Source organism: Nycticebus coucang, chromosome 11 (genome assembly GCF_027406575.1).
Source record: "Nycticebus coucang isolate mNycCou1 chromosome 11, mNycCou1.pri, whole genome shotgun sequence".
Taxonomy (NCBI): Eukaryota; Metazoa; Chordata; class Mammalia; order Primates; family Lorisidae; genus Nycticebus; species Nycticebus coucang.
The window spans coordinates 105034501-105050327 of NC_069790.1; the positions used below are offsets into that span (position 1 = coordinate 105034501).

A 15827-nucleotide genomic window follows, 5' to 3' on the forward strand; every position below is an offset into this window, starting at 1 on the left:
CTTTTTTAATGATAAGCTGTAATCTATTCGCTATGATTTTATTGAAAAATTTTGCATCTGTATTTATTAGTGAAATTGGTCTGTAGTTCTCCTTTTTAGTTGGGTCTTTTCCTGGTTTTGGTATCAGGGTGATATTTGCTTCATACAACTGTGTTGGGGAAGATTCCATCCTCCTCAACTTTTTAGAATAATTTCTGCAGTATGGGTATAAGCTTTTCTTTGAAGGTTTGATAGAATTCTGGTGTGAAGCCATCTGGACCAGGGCATTTTTTAGTTGAGAGATTTTTTATTGTTTCTTTGATCTCAGTGCTTAAAATTGGTCTATTCAGAAGGTCTATGTCATCTTGATTAAGTCTAGGGAGGAGATATGATTCCAAGTATTGATCCATTTCCTTTCCATTGTCAAATTTCTGGGCATAGAGTTTCTTGTAGTATTCTTAGATAATCTCTTGTATGTCTGTGGCATCTGTTGTTGTTTTCCTTTTATCGTTCCTGATTGAGGTTACTAGAGATTTTACTTCTCTGTTTCTAGTAAGTCTGGCCAAGGGTTTATCTATTTTATTTACTTTTTCAAAAAACCAACTTTTTGTTTCAATAATTTTTTGAATGATTTTTTTGTTTTCAATTTCATTAATCTCTGATTTAATTTTGGCTATTTCTTTTCTTCTGTTTGGTTTAGGGTTAGATTATTCTTCTTTTTTCAATTCCATAAGGTGCTTTGTGAGTGTGCTGATGTGTTCACTTTCAGTTTTTCGAAGGTAGGTATCTAGTGCAAAAAAATTTCCTCTCAAGACTGCTTTTGCTGTATCCCAAAGGTTTTGGTAACTTATGTCTTCATTGTTGTTGTGTTTGAGGAAATTAACAAGTTCCTCTTTAATCTCTTCCTGAACTCAACTATCGTTCTGCATAAGGTTGTTTAGTTTCTAAGATTTTATGTAGGGATGAACAATTGTGTTGGAGTTGAGCCTCACCAGTATGTCCCTATGATCTGAGAAGAGACATAGTATAATTTCTATTCCTGTAATTTTGCTGAGGTTTGATTTGTATCTTAGGATGTGATCTATTTTGGAGTATGTTCCATGAGCTGATAAGAAAAAAGTATATTCTTTTACTTTGGGATGGTGTGTTCTGTATATGTCTATTAATCCCATTTGACCCAGGGTCACACTTAAGTCCTTTGTATTCTTGTTTAGTTTCAGTTTTGAGGATCTGTCCAGTTTTGTCAGAAGGGTATTGAAGTCCCTAACCCTTAAGATATTATGGCATATCATATTGGTCAGACCCCTCAACATCTGTTTTATAAATCTGGGAGCATTTAGGTTAGGCGCGTAAATGGTTGGTATTGAGATGTCTTTTTGTTATATAGTAATAGTCATTTTATTAAGTAATATTCCTTCACTGAATTTCCAGTCCTCTGATGATAGTGTTTTCTTTCTTTTATTTCAAGAATTCAAAATAACCTTCAGAATAATATTCAAAAAGAGCTTCATTCAGGGAAACATGTCATGGAGATCCTCTGGTAACTGACAGTGTTGATATCTACTCAAAACTTTTTTTTCTCACTATGGGTACCTAACAGTAAGGAATTTTCTATTCTCTGGTAACAGTACTACAAAGTGTCAAGCATACATAAATTCTCAAGGCTGAAAGCAAGATATAAAATTTTTAAGGTCATCTCATGCTTTCGTTCCATTCCAGTGTTTTATCTTACATGAATTATCCAGAGGAATACAATGACTCAGACCTGGGGTCAAATTGATCAAGCCTTTCTTTCTCCAGATGAATAAAAGAATTGTTTCATAGCAGCTGGCCAAGAGCCACAATACGCATGACAAATCCATCACAGATACTTTACCAGAGTGAAGGCAGATGACAAAAGTGTGACATTTAATTGGAGAGCTTGAAGGCGACTCCCCCTCCACTTGGTATCTTTCTTAACAATATTGTTTATTCCCACACTGATTTCCATAGGAGTGATGATAAGAGGGGTATAGAAAACAGGATTGGGAAATGACTAAGCTGTGAGTTAGACATTAGTTACTAGCATCCTGCCATGTGTATGTTCTGTTGTTGGTTGAATATATTTGCTCTTTATGAATCATCAGGAGGCCTGCTCTCTTCCTTCTACACCACCGCATTCCTAGCTCATGAGAGGAACATTATGTCTTAGCAGTAATATTGTTGTCATTTCTGAATACTTCCTGAAGGTAGAGACTCAGAAATATGAATTAATTAGGGCTTGCAGTAACAAAGTTAGCTCTAATTGTTATGGGTAGAGAAAATAAAAGCATAAACACTGGCCACCTACTATGAATGTACATATAGTCCTCAAGTTATGGTGGTTCAACTTAACAATTTTTTGACTTTATGATAGTGTGAAATTGAAATATGTAGTACATTCAGTAGAAACCATACTTCAGATACCCATGCAGACAACCATTCTGTTGTTCACTTTCAATTCAGTACTCAATAAATTACACTAGATATTTAACACTTGCTTAAAAATAGGCTTTGTATTTGATGATTTCATTCATTACAGGCTAATGCAAGTCTTCTGAGCGTGTTTAAGGTAGGTGAGGCTATGCTATGACGTTGAGCAGGTGAGATGTATCAAATGCATTTTTGACTTAAAATTTTTTACACTTATAATGGGGTTAATGAGATGTAACCCCACTGTAAGTCAAGGGGCATCTAAATATTTTCTTCATATATACTCAGCTACCAGTTCTAAGTTAGCTGGTTTGCATCATGGTCATTTTCAGAGCACACTTAATTTTTCAGTGCATGCAGGAGTCTTGCACTGAACATCTGCCAATGCACACTGTTGTGCACCTGGGGACACAGTGATAAATCCACCCAATATTCTGCCCTCAGAGAACCCAGAGTCTAGGAAGGGGATAAGGTATGTAAACAAATTGGAGCATAGTCTGTACCATTAATGCTCTAAAGTGGCATCTAAGTCTGCTCAGAATTAGTTTGGGGTCCAACCTATGAATAGCACAGATATGTTCCCTATAAGCCTGAAGAATTCCTAAAGAAATAGGGGAAAATTACCAATATGTCTTTCTGTCTTCTTTACTGAGATAAATATAACAGAATAATGAATTATGTATTATTAGGAAATGATCCATGTAATCTACAGGTAGACAAAACTACCTTCAACTTTTAGTACCTTTTATCTCACTAATGGCCTCTCTTTATTCAGTATGCTACTGAGGGTTTTTCTGAAACCATGATTTAAGGAATGAAATCTACCTTCAATTATTTATAGTTTAAATTAATGCAAATAAGGCTTTCTGGCTTGCCGGGCTGATACTCATTAATAAATATTTCACTGGGTATTAGGAAGATTCAGATTGACTAAATGAGGCTCCTTTTCAATATAAACAAAAGCCCTTGTGTTTTTCACTACTGTGCAGGCCTGATTCTTACGTCTGGCTTTCATGAAGGCGATTGAATGTTAGATGGATGCATCAGCACAATGATGGATCCTGTGGGAACTGGAGTCAGGGGGGTGGGGGTGTCTGCAGTGAAAACATAACTCTAGTTAAACCACATTTAATCTCATTAGCAGAGTAATTGTGCTGTTAGGGGAAATGGCCAACCAGGTTAAGAAGAAACCCACATAGTCTAATTGCTCTTTCCCTTCTCTCATTGGAGAATAGGACACTGAACTAAGGCGAGAGATGTAGTTTTTGTGCCTGGCCTAAGATTGTGATTGAGTCTTAGAAAATTCTAGATCTTGCGCGGTTCCGAGGGCCTGTGTATGGCATTGGTGACACGTCAGACACATTCTGAGATCCTTTCCCATAAAAAATTAGCACACCACTACTGCAGGATCTTTTTGTGTGGCTCTTTTTTATTTATGTGTTTTGCCCACTCACTTTTTCAACAGAGCTACACTGATCAGACCTTGTCAATGTTTAAGACTATTTAGGATATAGTAGTACATCAGAAAGTTCTAAAACTACCAAAATATCTAAAATTTAATTATGAAAAATAGGCCTTTTTATATTTATGCTCATTGGGAAATTTTCTAGAATTAGTCTGTGAGCAGGTGTATTATATTCTTCTGAATTTCCAGGCATCATGGACTCTGCCATTCTGAGGATGTGGTCTAGAAGAAAGAATGGTGGGCTAATTGGGAGCCAGAGCTGGCTTCCAGGCACAATCTTAAAGCCTGATAGCAGTGTGACCTTTAACAAATAAATTATCTTATCTGAACTGCAGTTTCTTCACATGTAAAGTGGAAATAATTATCTGTCAAACAGCACTCAAAGCAAAATAGGGTTCAACCATTTGAAGATCCTTTGTAAGTACAAATGTGCACTATAGCTGTGAGAGAGCATCACATCCCCACCGGACTTAAGTGACCTGCTTCCAGGGCACAGCTTATCTGTGGTCAGTAACTATTAGTTGAAGTAATAATTAGTTACAATTTGGGAGATTTACCATCATGTTTCAGTTTGTTCCTGGATTTTGTACAAATGATCATTGTCACAATTTGTCAAAAGCAGACAGTGTAATGGATGTTGCCTGCATACATTTAAAATAAAAGAAAAATAGAATGAATACCTTCTGTCCAAGAGGACTTATATCACTTCCAAAACAAGATACGCATGTGGGAAATGACAGAAAAACACTTGAAGATATTGACAAGTGTGAATGCATCGTAGTGATGACCTGAGTACCTAAATGGCAAATGCAAAGCTAACTCTTGCATTTGTCGCTGTCACGCCTGTAACCATAATTTTTCATTGTCGACCTTATAAACATGAACAATTTTTATGTATAATATCATGTTGAAAATAAGCTGTTAAAAGGGACCTGGCTTGCCAGTATGATGGCTAGAAATTTTTTTACAATTTTCACATGAGACAAAGTCGTTTTCTGAAATAATTTTTTTTCCATTAAGACGTACTCCATATTTGTGTTTTGATAAAGTATATATTCCTTACATTTTTTCCGTTGCTTTAAAAATAGGAAATGTTTCTTAGACAAAACCAGGGCTCACCTTAGATTTTTTTTTTTTTGATGTACAAACTACTTCTATAGGCTTTTTCTGTCTCTTGAATATTCAGCTGCAGTTAGTAGCAACGATCAGCCCGGAGTGTAATGCACTGTGCAGAGTCACCTGATTGCACACACATCGACTTTTGGACAGCTGTTTTATCTTCTGCGGGTTTTAGGTATTTGTCATCAGCATAATCCAAAAGACTATCAGTTCTGCAGGAATAATATTGTAATCAGAATTCTTCCAGAGGGTCTAGTTTTTCTTTGGAAATGATGTGTATTCCATCATTTTAATGCTTATATAATTGATAGATATTCACCTGCAAGTAATCAGTGAGACAGGAGGCTATTTGTTTCTTTATTGTACCATGTACAAATGTAATAATCTATGCTTATTGACATCTCAGATTTGTGAGTAGAATTTTTAGCTCTGATTTAGCCTTATGGAGGATATGAAAACTTAAAATGGAATGGAAAGAATACTAAAGTTTGTAATTTCTATCTAATAAGTAGACCTATTTATGAATCTAAATATAAAAAAGAATATAACTGGCTAGGTGTTGAGGCACACACCTGTAATCCTGCACTCTAGGAGGCTAACCTGGGAGGATTCCCTTGAGGTCAGGAGTTGAAAACCAGCCTGAGGCTAAGCACAGTGGCTCATGCCTATAATCCTAGCACTCTGGGAGGCCAAGACCTGTGGATTGCTTGAGCTTAGGAGTTTGAGAGCAACCTGAGCAAAAGCAAGACCCCATCTCTATTAAAAATAGAAAAATTAGCTGGGCATCCTGGAAAGCATGTATAGTCCCAGCTACTAAGGAAGCTGAGGCAGGAAGATCACTTGAGCCCAAGAGTTTGAGGTGGTTGTGAGCTGCAGTGATGACACACTACTCTACCCAAGGCAACAGAGTGAGACGCTGTCATTAAAAAAAAAAAAAAAAAAAAAAGGCAAAAGCAAGACCCTGTCTCTACTAAAAATTTAAAAAATTAGCTAGGAGTAATGGCACATGTCTGTAGTCCCACCTACTTGGAAGGCTGAGGCAGGAGGACGGCTTGATCCCAGGAGTTTGAGGCTGCAGTGAGCTGTGATGATACCACTGTACTCAGAGCAACAGAGTAAGGCAATGTCCCCCCTCCCTAAAAAAGGAAGAAAGAAAAAAAGATGTAACTCTGTTGCTTCTGTAAGGAACATAGGACAGTAAAAATGAAATGCTGGTTGAGATGGCTTTAAATGTTTGGCTTCTTTTACTTTTAGTCTTAAATTGATTTTACTCTAACCTTGCTTGTCATGTTGAAACCTTGAAAGTTGGTATGTCAATAGATGTCTAAAAATTAGACTCTAGAAAGTGATCATTTTTTCTGAGTAGGAAAGGGCTCCATAGGAGGTAAATTTGAGAAGAACTTTGAACCACGACAGAAAAATAATATTGTGAATATTGTTAAAGGATACTTAATTGTATATATTGTTCTCAGAAAACGTGGATGTGGGAGCAGAGAAAGGAACTAACAGTGATATTGAGAAGATTATTATGGCTTAATTGAAATAATCAAGTATGAAAGTAGAGGAAAGTAAGAGTAGAAAAGTTTGCTAGGCGTGGTGGTATAATCACATCACTCTGGGAAGCCAAGGTTGGAGGAGCACTTGAGGCTGGGAGCTCAAGAACAGTCGGGGTAATAACAAGACCCCCATATCTGCAAAAAAATTAAAAAATTAGCCAGGCATGGTGGTGCTCACCTGTGGTCCCACCTCCTTAGGAGGCTGGGGCAGGAGGATCATTGAGCCAAGGAGTTTGAGGTTTCTGTGATCTGTGATGCTGCTGCTGCATGGACTTTTCTAGCAGGCAGCAGAGGGAGACCCTGTCTCAAACAAACAAACGCAAAATGGTTAGAAAAGTTTAATGGGCAAGATTTTTATCATAATTGTTTTTATCTTTCTATGACTCATAATTGGCAACTAAGGGACACTTACTACTTTGCCCATACTTTATTTTTAGAACACTTTGCATTTAGGTTGGCCATCAATAAGTGATAGTAGTCATAAGAGTAAGGTAAGCAACAATCATAAGCCACATCCAGAACAAGGTTAGCTGCAAAATAGGCTCATTGGAGATGATTAAAACTGAGTTTTGTAAAGTATTTACTTATTAAATGTAATGAAATCCATCCTGTTAAGGAAGGGTTGAGGAGAGAGCCAAGTAGCCAGCCTGGTCTCTCCCAAGCAATATTTACAGTAATTTTACCCAGCAGGTGCTCAGTCATGTTTTTGACACATGAAATACTTTCAGTTTTGGCTTCTCCCATTGATGCCTAGTAGTGTTCAACTTAGGCCAGATTTACTAAATGTCATATTTGAGAAGAGGACTAGGTTTTAAGTTGTTGATAGTTTACCTTAAAAATGCTTTTATTGATACACTTAACATAATGCATGTATTATTTAACTTCCCAACCTTCTCTTTTTTTCTTTCACCATCTCTATCCCCTTTTCATTTTTCTTGGCCAGCCATAGTTATCTCCTATAACATGGCTTTAAAATAATCTATGCATTGCAACCCCCTTAAAGAGCACTGGCCTTTAAGGACATACCTAAACAAGCTGTATTAATAACTTACTATTATTTGTTGAAACATTTAATAATCATGTCCAAGGTACTTTTGTAGCATTAGGTGCTTCAAGTATGATTCCAAAATGTACAAAATACAGTTGCTGCTCTGAAGGAGCTTGAGTCTAATAAGAGAGGAAAACATAGGTAGAAAAATGATGACTGCTATGAATAATGATGCAAAGTAGTTTAAATAAATAAAGTAGTTTATAAAGATCAGGGGAAACTTTATGAGTAAGTTAGTTTCAAATTAGACCTTGAAGACCAAAAATTACAGACACCTCAACCACAGTATTCTGTGGACCCAGGGGTGTGGTTGCATAATAAAGGGACATCAGAGTCCCCTTAAGGGAGAAGACTCTGTGGAGAAAGTGACATCCAGACTAGTAGCTGTAGGACAAGTGACAGGAAAGAAGTATGAGGAGGGTGTTCTAGGTAAAGGGAACAGCAGGTGCAGTAACCTGGGGTCCAGAGAGCAGGGCACGTTTATGAAGCTGCACGTGGTTTATCTAATCAGGGCTTCAGTGAGACTAATAGGGTAGTTCTGCGTTAGATAAGTTGAAGGAAGAAGGATGGAGGATGAGAGAACCAGTTAGGAGACTCAGCTACGAAGGCCTGGGAAAGAAGTTTCCTTATGTTGGGTTCTGTCCATTCATCTACATGACTCACTTAGTAAGAACCTGAATTAGTGTGTGAATGTTACAAAGTACAGGAGTGTCTGCCTGGTGCCTCCATTGTACTGATGGAGGTCGTATCCTATGGCTTGTGAGGTTAGCCCGTGGGACAGGATTCTTTCACTCTGGATGCTTTAGCACCTGGAATAGTACAGAGCATTAGGTGGCACTCGGAGTGAGCAAGTGGATAAATGTATGACCATAAGAGATAATATAAAGAGAATGTTTATAAGTCTAGAAGCTTCTTACTTGTTTGAGTAGTGAGGGAGAAGAAAAGATAAATAATGATTTTTTGAGGTGGGGGGCAGGATCTTGCTCTGTTGTTCAGGCTAAAGTGTAATGGGTCATCATAGCTCACTGCAATGTCAAATTCCTGGGTTCAAGCAATCCACCTGCCTCAACTTCCTGAGCAGCTGAGAGTGTAGGCATATACCACTGTGCTCAGATTATTTAAAAAAATTTTTCTGTGTAGAAGTGGGCCTCACTATTGCCCAATCTAGTCTCCTATGCCTAGTCTCAAATGATCCTCCTGCCTCAGCCTCCCAAAATGGTAGGATTTATAGGCGTGGACCAACTGCCTAGGCTTGATTTTTAAAATGAAGCCTGGGTAGATGGAATGATGAAGATACAAAAGTACAGAAAGCACAGGAGAGAATTGAAATAACAAAGAGAAAGCAGGGGTAAGGAGCTCCACGTGGGACACAGTTTATCAGGAAGACATCATCTGAGAGTCTGTACCAGGTACTAGAAAATGCAGGTCAGAAGCAAGAAGGAGAAAAGATTGATTATGTTTCAAGGTAAATCATCTCAATCTCTTGATATTAAATTATTTGTATTTAGCAATATTATGGTCCTCTCCATCCCCACAAATCCCCCCTTATCAGCGTACGTCAGCACAGACTGTGGACTCAGGGTGTGTTGACTGTGCTCCCTGTCCCTGCCCACCTCTATAGAGTTCTAACCCCAGGGGTGAACAGTGGGAGGCTGTGCTGTTGGAAGAGTCTGTTGGTGGCATGGTGGTGATGAAGTCTCTGGAGTCAAACTGTCCAAGACCAAATTTTGACTGCATCACATACTACTTGGGAAAGAAACTTAACCTTTCAATGCCTTCCTGTCTTCCTCCAAATGGCAGTTATAGAAATACTTTCATTGAGGTTACTGTCAGGAATATGTGAAGCCAAGCATGGTGGTTACTTAAACCAGTGCTGACTTAATGCAGCTGACCCTCAAACAACACTATTCTTCCCACCCCCTGAAATGATCAGTGAGTGATGGGAAGCCCACCCCCCAGCTCCGCCAGTGCTCCCTGGGCCCGGGTCCCAGTCAGCGGTGGCCATGATGCGGTACAGGGCATCCCTTTTCCCCACCATCTACGGGTGTTCTCAATAAAGAGTGTACAGTTGAAGGAAAAAAAAAAAGTCTCGGTCTATTTACACCAGAATTTTTTCCAATAAATAAATTTGGCCCTCCATGTCAATGGGTTCCATATCCATAACCAAACATAGATCAAAAATATAGTATTCACAGGATGTGAAACCCAAGGACATAGAAGGCTGACTTTTCATATGGGTAATTTTTCCATGGCCAACTGCAGAACTTCAGTGTACGTGGATTTGGGTGTAGGCTGGGGGTCCGGGAACCAATTCCCCACAGACACTAATGTGATACCCAGATACCAAGAGATGGTGGTAGTAAGAACGATGTAACTTTCAGCTGTTAATTTTACTGTTATCTTTTCAGTTACTCAGTTTCATCATATGTAAAATAGAGTAACAGTGCGGTCCTCAGAGTTATATTTACATCGAGCTCTTTGATCAGGACATGGTAAGAGCGCCATAGGTGTAGGCGGTTATTAACACAGCTCCTACTGACAAACAGATAGGTTTGCCAGATTCCCCTGGGTCTTGCATTAGAATATCTAAAGGCCAAACTGATACGGAGCAGCTAAAATGGAGTGTATTTAATATGTGACACATAAGTTTTCAGGAATATGATAGACATTTCTACTAAGTCCCAATTTTTCTTAGAAAATTTTCTGACAGCTTTATCTTTCATAAAAATATAAAGAAGAGGTTATTTTACTATAAGTAAGATAACTGAAAGGATAAAAATGGAATTCCAGACCTATTAGAAAAGTAGGGTGATTATTTTTTCTCTTGAATTTTCTATCAACAGCCCTTTTTTATTTGTTTATTTTTATATGCATCGTTTGGCTAAAAAAAAAAAAGATTGCTTGATATTAAGGGTTAGAGTGTAAGTCACTTCAATTTCCAAATTATATGCTTAAAAAATTTAACAGCTGTCATTTTAAAGAGGCTTATTTCATTCTCCTTAAAGTGCTTTTGAATCTGCAGGGAACACTTAAATGCAGTCACAAATCACTTGCAATATAGTCATGGTAAGATTTTTTAAAGTTAAATTTGTTTATAAGCCTACAGAGTCCAAATTTTATAGATAATATTCCTTTCTCCCTTTACTTAATGATTTTTACCTCTTTTCTCCTCTAATCCTGGGCATGATTTTCACACATTACAAATAAGAGTGCCCAGATCCCTTGTTATTACATTAGTTCAGCAAATTGTGTCCTACGGGCATGGGCCGAGGGTATGATTGGGCTCTGCAGTGATGAGCTTATTTTTGCATTTTTTTTAAGGAAAATCTTTATATACAAAAAGCACAGATAGTAGTTACACTCAGTATGAACAATTACAGCCTCTTGGGGGAGAGCCCCTTCCTGATGTGCCCGTGGCTTACTCCCGGGAATTAAGAGACAAATGTGCTCCAAAGTGCATTAACCTTTATGGATTTTTCTTCGGTTTTCATGTTCCACTGATTTATAGTCTTAAATATGCCTGTTGCTGCTGTTTCTGAATGAGCCCCTTGTAAATCATTTCTAAATGATCTTTTTCGACTCAGATAATAAAAGTTAAGTTGAATACATCTCAAATCAATTCCAATGGGGCTTCTCTCCTTCTTTGTCCAAGTTGTTTTCCAGCTCGCTCTGTGTCTTAAATGTCATGTCTTAGAGCAATCGAGTAAGTAAGAAATTTGTCTTAAAGAAGCCACGTTTACAGGAGCTGGGGCTGCTGCTTTCTGCTGTTTTTGTGTGACTCCACTGGGTTTCTTTCCAGAGGCCCATTTACCTGCGTATAGCTGACTGATCACACAGTTCTTTATGCAACAATGAGCCCCTGTCTGGGCGTATTATATTAAGGGTTCTAGGATGATTTTTTCTTTTTTCCATGCAAGTCAAGCATGGTAGGGATTCTGAATGTAGTGTGTAAAAGTTCACTATGTCCCTTACAGTGATGTGCAGACAGTGTCCTCAGAGCACGGGACCCTGTGGTATCAGTGCTGTTTGCCATCTTTTCACACAGGCCCGTATTTCTCCAGAAAGCTCTACGTCTTACAGTCCGAGCTTCATTCTCATTCTGGGTCCAACGATTATTTTCGGTTTCCTGGATTTGGGGGGAAATGCACATTTTATTTTCTCCTGGAACTCATGTGCCATTCCTGCTGCAGGTTTATTATTGTTGTTTGCATCCTTTACTTAAAACTGAAACACCAAATCAAAGGTGCACATTTCACATGCAGAATTTCTGGCTTCCAGAGCCAAGTAATCCCTTCACGAATGTATCATAGACACTGTGCCACTGTTTATTGCTAATTGAGTTTTTAAAGTCTGCATTCACTTGTAATCTATGCCCTACATTAATAAATACACATATAGTAAATGCAAAACAGGGGACTGGCACCATGAGGGTGGTGCCATGTGGACTTAGCTCTGACTGTGCCTGACTACTTACGCAAAGCTTCTGCAGACCGGTAAATATCATGCAGCTTCTCCTTTCCCAAAGAAATCTTGGACTAAAATGGAGAGACGGTGATAGAGTTTTGTGTTTGCTTTTTTTTACATCGTTAAATCTCTGATAACAGTGGAAGAGACCTAGAGCTTCTCAGTAGAGATAAGCATGGCACATCTCTTCAGAGTCTAGACTAGATTAGAAAATACTTTAGAGGAGACCACATGCTGAGAGATCCTGCAGATGCAGAGGCCATCAGGAAAAGTCACACGTTTCTACTGGCTCTGCCACATGGGATCAGGAGAAAAATCCCCCAGCCTTCCAGACATATATGAATTTGTACATTATTCACCCTGAACTACTAAAACGTATATGCAATAATATATAACGAAGTCAGGAAATATCGAAGTGAAAAATATATATTGTATGATACAGATTTTTTATATAAATGTACACGTTAAAGACATTATTAGCAATAAACAATCCTACACTATTTATGACGAAGTCTGGCATGAGTTACTTGTGCTATAAAAGCCAGCATCCTGACTTTGAAGGTTCTGATGTTCGCACCTTTGATTTTGTATTTTGGCTTTATGGAAAGATGATGTGTCATGATTTAGATTCACTACATACTTTTTTTTTTGGCAAAAATATCAGAGAAGTGACACTATGTTCTCCTTTATGGCATACGAAGAGGCACATGGGGCTCAGTTTGTCTCATTATGTTAGTGATGTTGGCCATTGAATTTTAAAAACTCATTAGGATGTGAAGATAAGGGATACTTATTTACTATGAGCAACTATTTTATTCAAATGCATAAAATATCACTGTTCCCATTGCACCCTCTACGATGTAATGTTGGCCTTTTTTGTTCGAGGATATTTCCAGCCGATAGCAGCCCCTGTTCTTGGCTGAGATGAAATGGAAGAAATGGAGCTTTACAATGAAATGGGATTTATGCTAAGAGGCTGAGCTAAGGAAGGGACTTGGGAAGCTGGAGTGAAATTTTAATTCGTTTACAATTTCCCTGGATAGAAATCAAATCAAGATTAAAAACTTTGGCAATCCTGGGCGAAATGTCGGTAGTGTGTGCTCATGTGTGCATTACAAAGGCCACATAATTTGCTGCAAGAAAGAGTAAATTCACGAATGTAAGTATTGCATATGTCCGTACTTTTGGGGTTCCTGTAGTTGATCATCTGTGAAGCAGACCTGAAAATTAAATACTTGCAAATACTGACATTAGAATTTAGGAAATAAAATCCATGCTTTAAACATTCGACTGCAGTGGGAGCTGGTTGCATATTGTCATTACTTGTTTTCTGGCTTATCCGGCATTATACCCTTAGGTTGAGGAGGCCGATCTGAATAAGGCTCCTCAGAAGTCCTGTAATTGAATGCTCTGTGTACAGCAATATCTATATCCTTTCCTTTGATTCTCCGCTCTCTTTCTCATACACAGATGTACCTGTATTTGGTGTTTGCTCGTCATTTACAAGGGTAGCAAACCCCTCCGCATAGAAGGCCTTCACCAGATTAGATTAATACCTTTTTGACAGGGTTCCATCTGGGTTCTAGCTTTTCTTTGAATGAAGTCTTTTCCTTCCTAATGAGATTCTTTTGGCCGTTAACAATTCAGTGCTTTCGTGCTGCCATAGAGCTTTTTAGGAGCATTGTTGGAAAAGTTGAGCATTTTACTGCTTTTCCTCTACATCCGTCATTCTCCCTCCTGTCTCCCAGTTAAGAGATCATTTTTAAAGTGCTTAGTAGGTGAAGGACCCATGGCATATACTGTAAGAGTACGGGGATTCGCCCTTGAAAAATGTTGAGGAGCCACTTGCAGTATTTGTGGAAATAATTCAACAGAACCAAAATGAAGATGTTCCCTAATAGATGTTTGGTTTAATAATGTTGTGTTCATTAGCATGATTGGATGAATCTCAAATATTTAGTGAAAGAGCAGAATATAAACTAGTATGAACAATCCTATTGCACAAAACAAAAAACCATGTGGGAATGTGGGCAAGAACTAGAAAATGTTCTTTTAATAAGAAGTATCAGTTAACACTGGGAGTGGTGGAGATATGGGTTGATTTTTTAAAAATCTTTTATGAGAACCTCTAGTTGAAATTCTTGGGGCAAAGGCATTATTTGTCAGGAAAGTCATGCCCTTAGTTTCAGGAACCATGGGCTGCAATCAAAGGGCCTGTTAATGCTTTATTCTACACGTTTCCTAACAGTATACTACATCCTAGGTGCTAAGAAGATAGCAGTGAGCAGTTTACACTTGGCCTCGGGCAACATGGCGTTTTGGTCTTTCCTACCTGGGTTTGCTGCTGAAATAGTCAAAGTATTAATCGAATGGTCTACATTGTTATTTAAGGATGATTTTGTGGGAAAGTAAGGGGGCAAGGTAAAAATAAATCATAAAATGTATCACACTTTAATCTCTGTCCTCATCTGGTTTATGAAATGATAGTAATTATAAAAATAACTGTGGCACCGTTTACTAAAGATTTACTGTCAGTCTGTATTCTGAGTGATTAATTTTTATTTTCTCACTTAATCATCAAAGCAATCTGTGAGGTGGGAATGTTATCACATCCATTTTTACAGAACACCCGCATAAGGCTACAGTGGGCTAAGTAACGTGCCCAGGATGGAACATTCCAGATCTGAACCCTGGACCCCTTCTCTGTCCTGACCCTCCTACTCCCCCAGACGCTCCTCCCTGCTCAGCCATGTGAGGGGGCTCACCTGCAGATGGCTCCCAGAGCACTTTGTCTGTGTCATTCCGCCCACGAACAGGTGCTTTGCCTTTTAATGTAATCGCTTCCTTTTAAAAATTTTTTACTTTTAGATTTTTATTTGACAAATAGAAAGCATATGTATTTGTAGTGTACAACATGATATTTTGAAATGTGTACCCATTGTGGAATGGCTACATTGAGCTAATTAACATATACATTACCTCACATATCCTTTTTTTGTAAAAAATAAAATCTAGTTAAAATCTCCTCTTTGTGGTTTTCCACACATTGTTGATTAACTATAATCACCATGTTGTACAACAGAGCTCTTGAATTGATTCCCCCCATCTAACTGAAAGGCTATATCCTTTGGCCAGCCTTACCTGCCCCCACTTTCCCCCTATACTCCCCATTTTTGACTAGAGTAGAGAAGGGACTGGTGGGACAGCCCTAGTTTTTCTCTTTCATTCTCACCCACGTTTCCTGCTTTTTGCACAGTGAGGCCCCTCGCAACTCTCAAAATGGATTTGGTAGCAGGTTGAATGGGTCCCCTCAAGTCAGAGAGGACATCATAACCTGGAGTGTCATTTGAGACTGATGCATGTGCTTTAGGGAATAAATGATTTGTATCTGAAGGAAATCACACAGCCAAAAGTGGGAGGAGGCTCTGTCCATGCTGCTCAAAGCATCCTGGGCACGTTACTTAGGGCACGTTCATATTTCAGAGACACCAAGGGCAAACCTGGGACTCCCCTTCACTCCCATGGATAGAGCCTGTGTTGAGGAGCAGATTGACTAGCAAAAATTTCATTCTTGCAAATGTTCAAGATTTTTAAAATGTAAGAAGTACTTTTGCTCAGAAAACTTTTTTCTAAATCCCTTTGAAGAAAATAGAGAGTCTAAGATTGATTCTCATATTATAAAAAAAAATAGCAAAAAGAGCTTTGATGTTTTACTCATTAGCAAATTAATAACAGTAGTTCTCTT

The 15827-nt window shown here is 38.4% G+C and overlaps 1 protein-coding gene across 1 annotated transcript in view; it reads left to right on the forward strand.

The window, feature by feature from the left end:
• Nucleotides 1–15827, forward strand: part of EXOC4 (exocyst complex component 4) — an 849353-nt gene that overhangs the window by 575338 nt on the left and 258188 nt on the right. The window lies entirely within an intron of this gene.